General features: G+C 42.5%; 1 pseudogene across 1 annotated transcript; it reads right to left on the reverse strand.

The window, feature by feature from the left end:
- On the reverse strand, window positions 9,625-10,734 carry LOC102185135 (annotated as a pseudogene). Its single transcript, XR_001297233.2, has one exon. The product of XR_001297233.2 is annotated as a cilia- and flagella-associated protein 36 pseudogene (transcript).

Consider the following 13,056-nt stretch of genomic DNA (forward strand, 5'->3'; position numbering starts at 1 on the left):
TTCTATGCAGAGTACATCATGAGAAACGCTGGACTGGAAGAAGCACAAGCTGGAATCAAGATTGCCAGGAGAAATATCAATCACCTCAGATATGCAGATGACAGCACCCTTATGGCAGAAAGTGAAGAGGAGCTAAAAAGCCTCTTGATGAAAGTGAAAGAGGAGAGTGAAAAAGTTGGCTTAAAGCTCAACATTCAGAAAACGAAGATCATGGCATCTGGTCCCATCACTTCATGGGAAATAGATGGGGAAACAGTGGAAACAGTGTCAGACTTTAATTTGGGGGGCTCCAAAATCACTGCAGATGGTGACTACAGCCATGAAATTAAAAGACACTTACTCCTTGGAAGAAAAGTTATGACCAACCTAGATAGTATGTTCAAAAGCAGAGACATTACTTTGCCAACTAAGGTCCATCTAGTCAAGGCTATGGTTTTTCCTGTGGTCATGTATGGATGTGAGAGTTGGACTGCAAAGAAAGCTGAGCGCCAAATAATTGATGCTTTTGAACTGTGGTGTTGGAGAAGACTCTTGAGAGTCCCTTGGACTGCAAGGAGATTCAACCTGTCCATTCTAAAGACCAACCCTGGGATTTCTTTGGAAGGAATGATGCTAAAGCTGAAACTCCAGTACTTTGGCCACCTTATGCTGACTCATTGGAAAAGACTCTGATGCTGGGAGGGATTGGGGCCAGGAGGAGAAGAGGATGACAGAGGATGAGATGCCTGGACGGCATCACCAACTTGACTGACATAAGTTTGAGTGAACTCCAGGAGTTGGTGATGGACAGGGAGGCCTGGTGTGCTGCAATTCATGGGGTCACAAAGAGTCGGACACAACTGAGCAACTGAACTGATAGTTGATTTACAATATAATCTTAGTTTCAGGTGTACAGCATAGTAATTCAAGATTTTTACAGATTATACTCCATTAAAAGTTTTTACAAAATAAAGTAGGGCACTCCAAGCTGGTGCTCAGGGACAGCCCAGAGGGATAGGGTGTCTGGGGTTGGTGAGAGGGGAGTTCAATACGGTGGGAACCATGCACACCCATGGCTGATTCATGTCAATGTATGGGGAAAACCACCACAATATTGTAAAGCAATTACCCCCAATTAAAATAAGTAATCTTTTTAAAAAGCTATTACAAAATAATGGCTCTGATTCCCTGTGCTATACACTACAGCCTTGTTTCTTACCCGTTTCACATATAACAGTCTGTATCTCTTCACTCCATACCCCTAATCTGTCCCTGCTCACCTCCCTCTCCCCTTTGGTAGCACTAGTTTGTTTTCTCTATATGTGAGTCTGTTTCTGTTTCACATAGTCACTCATTTGTATTATCTTTTGGTTTTCACATATAAGTGATATCATACAGTTATTTGTCTTCCTTTGTGTAACTTATTTCACTAAGCGTAAGATTCTCTAGGATATGTGTTACTTCAAATGGCAGAACTGCATTCTCATTTTTTTTTACCTTTCCTTTACTTTCTCTCTCTGGTCACTTCTTTATGCATTTTTAAGGCAATCCAGAAATGCCAGTGCAAAAGGCCAAACTTAAGCTGACAGTTGCTAGCTAGCTGGTGATTCTTTCAGTTCAGTTCAGTTGCTCAGTCATGTCTGACTCTTTGCAACCCCACGAACCACAGCACGCCTGGCCTCCCTGTCCATCACCAACTCCCGGAGTTTACCCAAACTCATGTACATTGAGTTGGTGATGCCATCCAGCCATCTCATCCTCTGTCGTCCCCTTCTCCTCCTGCCCTCAATCTTCCCCAGCATCAGGGTCTTTTCCAATGAGTCAGCTCTTCACATCAGGTGGCAAAGTATTGGAGTTGCAGTTTCAACATCAGTCCTTCCAATGAACACCCAGGACTGATCTCCTTTACGATGCTGGTTGGATCTCCTTGCAGTCCAAGGGATTCTCAAGAGTCTTCTCCAACATCACAGTTCAAAAGCATCAATTCTTCAGCTTTCAACTACAGAGTAATTTCCTGATTTTAGCAAAAAGTATAGCAGGGCCTCTGCTTCCCTATACCTACTTTTAATTAACTACTTGAAGCTTTCGAACCTCATGAAGGGATGGGCATGGCCAGGCATTTCAACTAATTTGGACTCCAGTGGTGAACTAGGGAGCGAGCTGACAGTGAGAGAGACTACAGCCTGTGGGGATGACAAGCTTGTACTGAGATTCTGAGGCCATGTTCAGGGGCTATTACTAAGGTAACTCTGCTGAAGTCAGGGCTCCTGGGAGAGAGGGCCATGTGTCAAGCATTCCTATGGCTGGGCAATTTGGCCACGACTTACTATACAGATCTGCAGGAAAATGAATGAACAAAGATGAACCTGAAAAATGCACTGTGCTTGCAAATGCTTTGCTGTCAAGCCAACACAAGCTGAGATTGGCACCTCAAGAAGAATGGCTCATGTCTAACAGATTGTTTATGTGTTCCTTAAGAAAACGAGAATTTAGCATGAGATTCAGTGATAAATTATTCATTTGGGAGATCTTTTTTTTTTTTTTTCCTTTTATTTCAGAACATCCTTCAGGTATTTCTTAACTGAATTTCTCCCTGGTCCTTTCATTTCCAAATGCAGACTATTTTCAGTGAAGGAGCTAGGTCTTAAGCAGGGCTCCATGGGGTCTCACCTCCAGGGGAGTCTCTCTGGTCCTCAGTTGCTCCCCTTTTTCTAGGCCAGTTATACCTCCAGCCCAATTAAAGCTATACAGTGTGCATCTTAATACTTGAAACATAAAGCCATCTTTATATAAAATTGTAACAACGGCATTTTTCTTTCATCACTGCCAAACCCCAGACACATCTAGATTTTCCTCTGTGTAGAGGCTGCATATTTTATATGCCATATTTATGTCTCACTGTAAACTATTCATTGGTTTATAGACCTCGGGTCCTCTAGGAAGCATCGCACATCCTTATTATACTCGTGGATATTAAATTTGGGGTTAGGCTCTCTGATTTATCTTGCCAGACTAACTCACATGTAAACAGACATCTCTCTTAAAACTATCTACTTCAAGAGCTAAAAAATTAATCCATGCTAAAGCTCTAACCTTGAACCTCACTGCAACTGCAACATTGACAAATGTAAGGGTAAGGATGACGATGGTAATGATGACATCAAACACAGCGACTGCGATAATGAAGAAAATGCTTTCAGTTAGCTCCTTCCTCATTTTGTTAACTTTCCCTAACACAAAAATTAAACAAAGCTAGAGACCAAAGACGTATGCTTTGGGAAGCTTCCGAAGAACCAAGTAGGATTTCTATGTGAACACAGTAATCTTGAGATGAAAGAATGAGTCAGTTAACGGGAAACAAAGCAATAAATAATGGCCATCTAATGACTGCAAATCAAAGACGTTCCTTCTTACAAGCTCTCACCTTTCCAAGAAGCCAAGCTACAAAGAGCACTCTGAACGAGTTTATGTGATAATTTTTTGTTTTCTAAATGCTACATAAAATTCTCCCGCTAGGAATCTGCACAGAAGAAATTTTTTATCCTCACTCAGGTATCTTTTGGGAAAGTATGATCGCACGAGTTATTCCAAAGGTTTCTGAAGCTGTCATCCTCCCAGATGTTCTCCTTTGAATCTTAGACACATCATGCTGCCGACTGCAGAATTACAGAAGAAATACTTTCCTCCTCTGACGTTTCCAAAACAGTTAAAAAAACTTATTTTTTTAGACAGATGACGTTTAGTAAGAATGATTATGAACTACTAAAATATACTGCTAGATAGCCATTGAATTGAAATTCATATTATATGCGTGGAAAACCAATGATAGTTAACTTAATTCCCCTTCAACACAATTTAACACAGTTTTACTGTTTCTGTGCAAAACAACAGTGGTGGGTAATGAGGTCAAGATACCTGGTGTGTCACCTGCCTTCAAGGCTCTTCCAAATCAACTTGCCTTTTTTTTTTTTTGCCTTTCATGTGAATGAAATGGTCTTAAATTTTCAAACTAGAAAGAAATTTTACTTTATATATGAAGGCCATATTTAATAACATGATCACTTCTCACATTCAAGAATGAGAAAATGGTAACCATTAAAAACAACCCCCCCAAAAAATGAGAAATAGAAACAAACCACAGGACTTCCCTGGTGGTACAGTGGATTAAGAATCACCTGCCAGTGCACGGGCCACGAGTTGGGTCCCTGATCCAAGAAGACCCCACATGATGCGGAGCAATGCAGGCTGTGAACCACGAAGATGGAGCCCATGCCCTAGGGCCCACAGGCTGAAACTACTGAAGCTCACGCACCAAGTGACAGAGAAGCCATCTCCACGAGAAGCCTGAGCACAGCAGCAGAGAGCAGCCCCTGCTCGCCGCAACTAGAGAAAACCCTTGAGCAGCAACGAAGACCCAGTGCAGCCAAAAAAATTTTTTAAACAAAATAAAACAGAGGAATTTCATTTTAAAAAGCATACCTTTTAGGTAAATGTATACTATGTGTAGAGTTGTCTCAATCAAACAAAACAATACTTTTAAAAATCTAGATAGGGTAATATATGTCAAAAAGATTAAGATTCTAACCTTTGCTCTTTGTTGGATCTGAAGGTATTTTTATCCCAGAGGTCATAATGCAAGGAAAGAATCTGATGCAATCTTATTCATTAAAAATCTTAAGAAAGCAATCAACTCTGCAGGCTCAAGACATAAAAAAGCACAGAGAAATGGCAAAATGGTTAAATTACAGAATATTAATATCATTGCATTTCTGGTTTTCTCCCTGCAGAATCATTTTAAGCACGATAGGCAACATTCTTCCTCCATAAGATCAGGGATAACCTTTTAGAAACTTGAAATTATGAGGTCAACTATTAAAAATTTTTCCACAAAATGTTAATGAATTAAAGACATATTCCAAAGGGATGCTTATAATTTATTCTTTATATGTGCAGAATGTCCAAGGCCTTTGAATCCTACAGGTTATTAAAATTCTCTCAGTTGATATCTTGTGAAAAGATAACTGAAAAAACAACATAGTTCACTGAATTTAAAACTGCCTGCAACACAGTACCCAGAGTATTGATGAGTAGATCGGTTTCAGACTAAAGGGTGGTTGTCAATTCTATGCTAAGGCCTTATTTCTGTGCTGTCCAAACACTAAGAGTGACTTGAAAGAGTACACGATGATCTGCTTATCAGGTCCATAGACGACACAGAGCTGAGGCAGACAGTAACTCCACTGCTTGATCAAGTCAAGTCAGTAGGTCTCAATGGAATAAAATGATGGATAGGATTTACATGAAAATAAATAGATAAATGTGGAAATGTGGCACATGAGTTTATGAAAATTCACACATGTAGAAGAAAGACGGTGTGACAAAACTATACTACGGTTTCACAGACAACCTGGGGGTCAGGGTGGGAAGAGGGAGTGGGGTTCAGGATGGGAGGGACACACGGATACCTGTGGCTGATTCATACTGATGTACGGCAAAAGCCATCACAATATTGTAAAGTGATTATCCTCCAATTAAAATAAATAAATAATTTTTAAAAGGGGGTGGGGAGGGAAGCAAGTGGGCACATGTGGATAGGAACTAACATTTCTTGAGACCCATAAGCTCCTAACCGTGGACAAAGAGACACAGGCATTATTATTATTACCTTTTTACAAAAGTACAGAGACAAAGTAATTTCCCTATGTCCTCTGGATTATAAGAAGCAAATCTGGGATTTGAATCTATTGCAATCTTACTGCAAAGCCCTGCTGTTTTCAACCCATCATTATATAAACAGGACAATAATGATAGTCTGATAACGAATGCAATCTTAGGTTAGATCAATAAAAGTACAATGCCAGAACAAAGGAGGTCAGATTACTGATGGGAATCAAAGACAGAGAGGGATGCATACACCCCATATTAACAGGAGAAGAAAGAAGCAAGTAGGGGTGATTTCACACAATGAAATATTACTCAGTGTGAAAAAGAACAAATTGCTGACACACGCACCACCCTAGACCAATCTCAAAACCAGGTCAAATAAAAGAAGCCAAACGAAAAAGACTGCATGCTGTTTGATTTCATCAGTATGAAGTTAAAATTAAAGTCTATAGTGATAGGACTTTCCCGGTGGCTCAGTGGAGAAGATTGCACTTGCCAATGAAGGAGACGTGGGTTTGATCTCTGACGTGGGACGATCCCACAGGCCACCGTGCAACCAAGCCCGTGCACCACAACTGCTGAGTCTGTGCTCCAGAGTCCATGAGCCGCAACTACTGAGCCCATGAGCCGCAACTGCTGAAGCCCGCACAGCCCAGAGCCTGTGCTCCCAACAAGAGGAGCCACCGCAAGGAGAAGCCCGTGAGCCACAACCAGAGAGGGGCCCCCGCCAACCACAGCTAGAGGAGAGCCCGCACGCAGCTAAAAATAAACAGAGAGGTATTGCTAAGTCGCTCAGTCACGTCCAACACTTCGGGACCCCATGGACTATAGCCCACCAGGCTCCTCTATCCATGGGATTCTCCAGGCAAGAATACTGGAATGGGTTGCCATTTCTTTCTCCAAAGCAAGTATTAAAAATAAATAAAGTCTATGGTAATAGAACTCAGAAGAGCAGTTGTCTAGGAAGGATTTGCCATGAAAGGGCAGAAGGGAACGTTCTGGGATAATGAAAATGCTTTATATCTTGACTTGGAAAGTGTTCACAGGCAAGGGGACACAACTGTCCAAATTCAAACTATAAACTTGAGATGTATATATCTTATAGCTTGAAAATTCTCTCTATTCAAAGAAAAAAATAATGCATAGAAACTGGAAACTGTGGATAAGCGAGTGGACATGAAGAGGACATCGTGGCCGATGTGAAACATATGATCCAGGAAATACTATGCCCAAACATTAATTTCACTAGCAAGAAGTACAGGACAAGACAGCTGGAATGAGACATGGCAGTCATGTTGAAAGGACACCATTCCGTAATAGAAAGAAACAGTGATTAACACTTTTTAGGGAGTACAATTAGGATGGATAAGTAGACATTTTACCTGAACGTAAGAAAGGACCTTCTATAACTGGAGCAGCCCAAAGTGGAATTATCTGCCCATCAGTAATACATTCCCCACTGCTCAAATTGCTGCCTGAAGGTGGATGGCCTCCTGCTGGAATGTGTGCAGAGGGTGTTCAGCATCTAAGGCGCCTCTCTCTGTTCCAAGGCTCCCTGCATCTGGGCTCTGAAGCTCACTCTGAGATGCATGGATAAAGCTAACCTTCTACATACATCGTCCAAACTCTCAGCCTCATTCTCAATCTACCTTCAACACCCAGGACAAGCGCACGCATGTCCACAAATCCATGTGCCAGTGAGTAACAGAAGCAACATCTACCCAGCTTCCCCCACTCCAACGCTCTAATCTCAGATCCTCCTCCTGAACGGTGGTTAAAAAAAAAAAAAAACCACTTTTACTTTCAGGTGTGAAAGTACTCCATGATTTTATTGAAGCAAAAGAATATTCTTTAGTTACTTATTTATTATTGAGAGCCTAGTATGTAGCCAGCATGTTCTGGATACTAGAGAGAAAAAGACAACTCCCATCTTGGTGAAGCTTACATTCTTCTTAATACACATCAAGTTGCTTAGGATAAGAACATCCTCCTACTGCTTAACCCTGATGGGTATTTTGTGAGTGATGAATGAATACCCATTGACTTAGCTTGATGCGAGATCACATAGTATGAATGCACAGAAACCTCAGGAGAACACAGGGCTTATCCAAGACTTAAGAGTATTTTGTTCCTCCACCCAGTAAAAATCTCTATTGAAATGTCAGATGGTTGAAGAAATGCTCATTTTCACTTCTGTTCTTACACTTGAATGATAAGCCAATGCACTGTGGCTCCATAGGTTTACTCTGAATTTACAATTAGTCTAATGATCTGCCCAGAGGGACTCCATGAGCCTCAGCAGGACTTAACAAAATTGACTGAGCTCTAGCCAACAAATCACAGCCTGTTAGCTGACATTAATTTATAATCTCAGGCACAGGGATAAAATTATTCACAACAGATACTTTTAAATTGAGACAGAAGTCCAGGTAACAAAATCTGAATGCCACAAACCCTTCTAGAATAAAAACTCAGAAAACCACCTCTGCAGCAATACTTTTGGGGGAGTTGCCTTCAATCTTGCCTAATGAGCCAAGAGAATATGTTTCAAGTAGGCACCAGTTCCAGACCTTAAATTGATGAGACCACATTTTTAAGTCCTACTCAAATGCTAGCCCTAAACTTCAGGTTAGTTCTCAAAGGAAAACTAGGTATTTGTTTCATAGGTATCAGAGGTGGGGAGCTCCAAAGGGCAACAGACACAAACTCTGCACACTTGAGGATGAGAACCACCAGCTCTGTGGCCACGTCCTCCACGTGTAACAAACTTTGCTAATCTCTGCTTTCTTCTCCTTTCACCATTCATGTCTCCAGTTAACCTCCTGCCACACAGAGACATATAAAATCGTCAACAGAAAAAAACATAAAAATGCATTTCCTCAAAGGCATAAAATAAAGAGAAGGGTGAACGGGTGTATCTGTGTGGTTGTCTGCTTGCAAATCAACACACTGCTACACTGGGAAAGGGTGGAAAGGAGAAAGAAGAAGATCGTAATGTAGACAAGTCCGACTCTAACGTGATCCGAGTACGAGGCTGCGCTGGCAAACAGAAAGTGAAAGCGAAGTCCGAGTCTGACTCTTCGGGACCCCACGGACTGTAGTGTACCATGCTCCTCCGTCCATGGGATTTTCCAGGCAAGAGTTCAGGACTGGGTTGCCATTTCCTTCTCCAGAGGATCTTCCTGACCCAGGGATTGAACCCAGGTCTCCCGCACTGTAGGCAGACACTTTACCATCTGAGCCACGAGGGAAATCCTCGACAAACAGAAGCTCTGTTCAAAATGGAAAATGGGCCCCTTGCTGAAATGGAAAATCTGGGGAAGAGGCGTCACTATGGCAGAAAAGAGCTTTGAGTTTTATCTGAAAATCCTTCTCAAGAAGCATGGGCTACGGAATCCTAGAGATACTCTGTTAAGAGTTAGGGAGTTTACAGAGAAATACCGGTGAAAACCTACTGAATCAAGAAAAAAAAAAAAAAGTGGATAGGTCCCTCCCCCAGCACCGGAAGCTCAGCTCAGCACTCTGTGACGACCTAGATGGGTGGGATGGGGGTGGGAGATGCAAAAGGGAGGGGCTATATGTATGCATATGGCTGATTTATTCACTATCTAACAGAAACTAACACAGCATGGTAAAGCAATTATATTCCAATAAAAAAGAAAATACTAAAAACAAGGTGGATCTATATATAACTGATTCATTTTGCTGTACAGCAGAAACTAACACATATACTATATTCCAATAGAGATGATTTTCAAAAAAATCCTTTTCTACTTAATATATTTGGGAAACCTCAGATTTGGATAATTTATTACAACCTAGCTGAATACCTAAACCTCACAGTTGGGGGAAAAAAGTAACAGCAAGGTGACAAAACTGCCTCCTAAAAGTGAAGAAATGACTGTATTCACCTTTGGCGACTTTGCCTAAATCATCCTGTATTATCTAAGTCTCTTTGTTTTTTTTTTGTTGTTGTTGTTTTTTAAGGATTAAATAATTTATTTTTAAGAAATTTTTAACTGCTTGCTAAATTGTTCTTAAATTTACTTATTAAAACGTTCTTCTTTAAGTTTCTCTGCAAGCAAGCTCCTCTTTAGTAATGTTAGTTTCTCCTCTGCTGTCATTTCTGGTCTCTCTGCCATTTCCTCCACCTCCCCAGCAGGTTTTCCTTTCTGCTCCGAAGTTTGATTCTGCTTAGTCTTCATGTCCTTCCTCATGGACATCAACTTATCTCTCTTCTGTTTTAGATAGTGTTCCCGCTGGCGGAGCGCTTCTGTTCGAAGTGTTGATAAAGTTGCTATTGGTCCCTCCATGCTTGCATGTTCGAAGCCAGGAATCTTCAGGCCTTTTTGCGGGAGGCAAGAAGTTTCAGGTAACATTTCCAGCTTTCTTGTCAAAGGTTGGACTGATTGATTAGCAAAATGCACTTTAACTTCTGATGCTGCGTGTGCAAAATGTTCACCATCCCCTTGGGAATTATTCATTTCTGCCGTTTCTTTGGCCTGCATCGGAGGCTCTTCTGTTTTGGCCTCTGATAACTGCTTTTTTCTCTTCCTTTCTTCCTCCTGGTCATACTCCTCTTTTGATTTTCTAAGAACTTCTTTCAGGATTTTCATCTCTTCCTGTTCAAGGTCACTGACCACATCAGAACCATCTGTTAAGCAGTCAGGTAATACACCTGTGATGTACAAGTCTTTGCAAGAGGAGAAGTACATGCTTCTTGAAACTGATCTTCATTAATTCCAATTTCTTTAAGGTAAGTTTCTAACAGCTTTTCAACTAGTTCTTTATATTCCTGATGTATCTCTGTATAGGTCAATTTGTTCTCTTCTTCATCATCAAAAACTTCACATTTCTGCTCCACGATGTCCAAGATGGGGATGGACCAGTCCGGGCCCCGCAGGAACCCCGCGATGCTCTCCACCACCCATTCCACCTCGTCCTCTTCCGCGGCCATTCCGCCCCCGCGGGGCGCGGCGGAAGCCTAGGCCAGATCCCCGGATCCTAGGCCTTTCGGCCGCAGGGAACCGAGAGGACAGGGAAACGATGTGCCCCAGCAGCCTCCGCAGTCACCTGGCTGAAATCTCTAAGTCACTTTGTATGACACCAAGTTAATCAAAGAAAGTGCAATGGCCGCAGGGAGCGGTCATCTGACCCAGCGGGCTTCCTTGGGGCAGATGATATTCTCATAAAATGGCAGCATCACTGGCTGACCAGTTCCAACATCAAAGTTTTGAATGAAGGAACTTGTAAATAGAAACTGGGGAATATATAACATATACGTATTTATGTGGAAGAGACATGAGGGAAAATGTGAGGATAGCGTCTATAAATAAACACTCCACAAGGAAGAAACAGTAAAACAGGACAAAAAAAAAAAAAAAAAAGCAACTAATTAGAAATTTTAACCAGGGAGAGGGAAAGATGGCGGAGGAATAGGACGGGAAGACCATTTTCTCCCTCACAAATTCCTCAAAAGAACATTTCAACGCTGAGCAAACTTCACAAAACAACTTCTGTAGGCTGGCAGAGGACATCAGGCAACCAGAAAAGCAGATCATTGTCTTCAAAAACAGGTAGGAAAAAATATAAAAGACGAAAAAGGAGACAAAGGAGGTGGGGAGGGAGCTCCGTCCCGGGAAGGGAAGCCCGTCCCGGGAAGGGAATTTTAAGAAGAGAGGTTTCCAAACACCAGGAAACACTCTCCCTGCCGAGTCTGTGGCGAGCCTTGGAAACACAGAGGGCAACATAACAGGAAGGAAAAATAGATAAATAATTAAAACCAACAGATTACAAGCCCAACAGTAACTCCCCCAGCGGAAAAGCAGCACAGACGCCTGCATCCGCCACTGGGAAGTGGGGGCAGGGCAGGGACGCGTGGGAGGCGCGGGCTGCAGAGCTTTGTAAGAATCGGGTAGGAACGCCCCACGCGCAACCAGAACGATCTAACTTGGGCTAGCAAACCAGACTGTGGGATAGCTACCACGCGAAAAGCTCGAACATAAGACACCGCCAGGACCGAGCACAGAACAAGGACGGAACGGAAAAAGCCGGCTGCAGACCATCCCCCGCCGGGGACAGGCAGCCAGAGCCGGAAGGACTGGAAAGGGGCAATTGCAGACCCGGAGAGACTACTTACCTAACTGCAAGCAAGCTCCTTTGCTAAGACTTCTGGGGGTGCTGGACAGTCACAATCTACCGCACGGGGTGCGCCAGTGGTCCACCCAGAAAGTTGAGCAGCAGTGGCAGAAAAGGTGACAAGCCGCGGCGATTGCGCTCGCCAAACTCCTGAGCTACTCGGACCTGGGAAGGGCACAAAGCGCAGTTCCAGCCGAATCTGTGCCTCTGAGGGCTGCCTGAGCGCCGAACCTGAGCAGCTTGGACCGGGGAAGTGCACGCAGCCTAGGGCCGGCCCCAGACAGTTCCCGGCTGAGCATCCTAGAGCCAGAGTGGTTTGTGCGCCGCGAGAAAGGACAGGTCAAGCGGGGCAGAGATACTGTGTGCACACGACAGTGCTATTTGTTAGCAGCAGCCCCCCTCCCCACAGCGCGACTGAACTAGTGAGCCTAAAAAACCAGCAAACAGAAGAAGTTAAACAGAGGGAACCACCTTGGAAGTGATCCCACACGGCCCATTACACCAGAAAGGGCCAGATATTTTTAATATTTTTAAAATCATTCCTTTTTTTTTTTCTAACTTTTTTTTAATTGTTAAGTCTTCTATTTCTCCTCTAATTTTTATTTCTATAACCTATTATTACTATATTTTTTTGTTTGTTTGTTTTTTAAAAAGACTTTTTTTTTTTTTTTAAGGCAAACACCATATACAGCCTTTGGATGGTTGTTGATGGCTTTTTTTTTTGATTGTTTGTTTGTTTGTTTGTTTGTTTTTTAATAATTCTTTTTCTTTCTTTTTTTTTCTTTCTTTCTTCCTTTTTCCTTCTGCTTCTCTCTAATATTGTATCTTTGAAAATCCAACCTCTACTCTAGATTTTTAATTTTTGCTCTTAGGTTTTTGTGGTCAATTTTGTACATTTAAAAACCCAAACTTCACTATCCCAGTTTACCTGAGAGCGAGATTACTGGCTTGACCACTCTCTCCTCCTCTGGACTCTCCTTTTTCTCCACCAGGTGGCCTCTGTCTCTTTTCTCCCCCATCTCTCCTCTATCCAACTCTGTGAATCTCTGTGTGTTCCAGACGGTGGAGAACACCTAAGGAACAGGTTACTGGCAGGATTTGTCTCTCTCCTACTCATTCCTCTCTCTGATCCTCCTGGTCACCTCTGTCTACTTCCTCCCTCTCCTCTTCCCCGTATAACTCTGTAAATACCTCTGAGCGGTCCAGACTATAGAGCGCACATAAGGAAGTGACTACTGGCTAGCTTGCTCTCTTCTCTTTTGATCTCACCACATC

This window comes from Capra hircus, chromosome 24 (genome assembly GCF_001704415.2).
Source record: "Capra hircus breed San Clemente chromosome 24, ASM170441v1, whole genome shotgun sequence".
Classification (NCBI taxonomy): Eukaryota; Metazoa; Chordata; class Mammalia; order Artiodactyla; family Bovidae; genus Capra; species Capra hircus.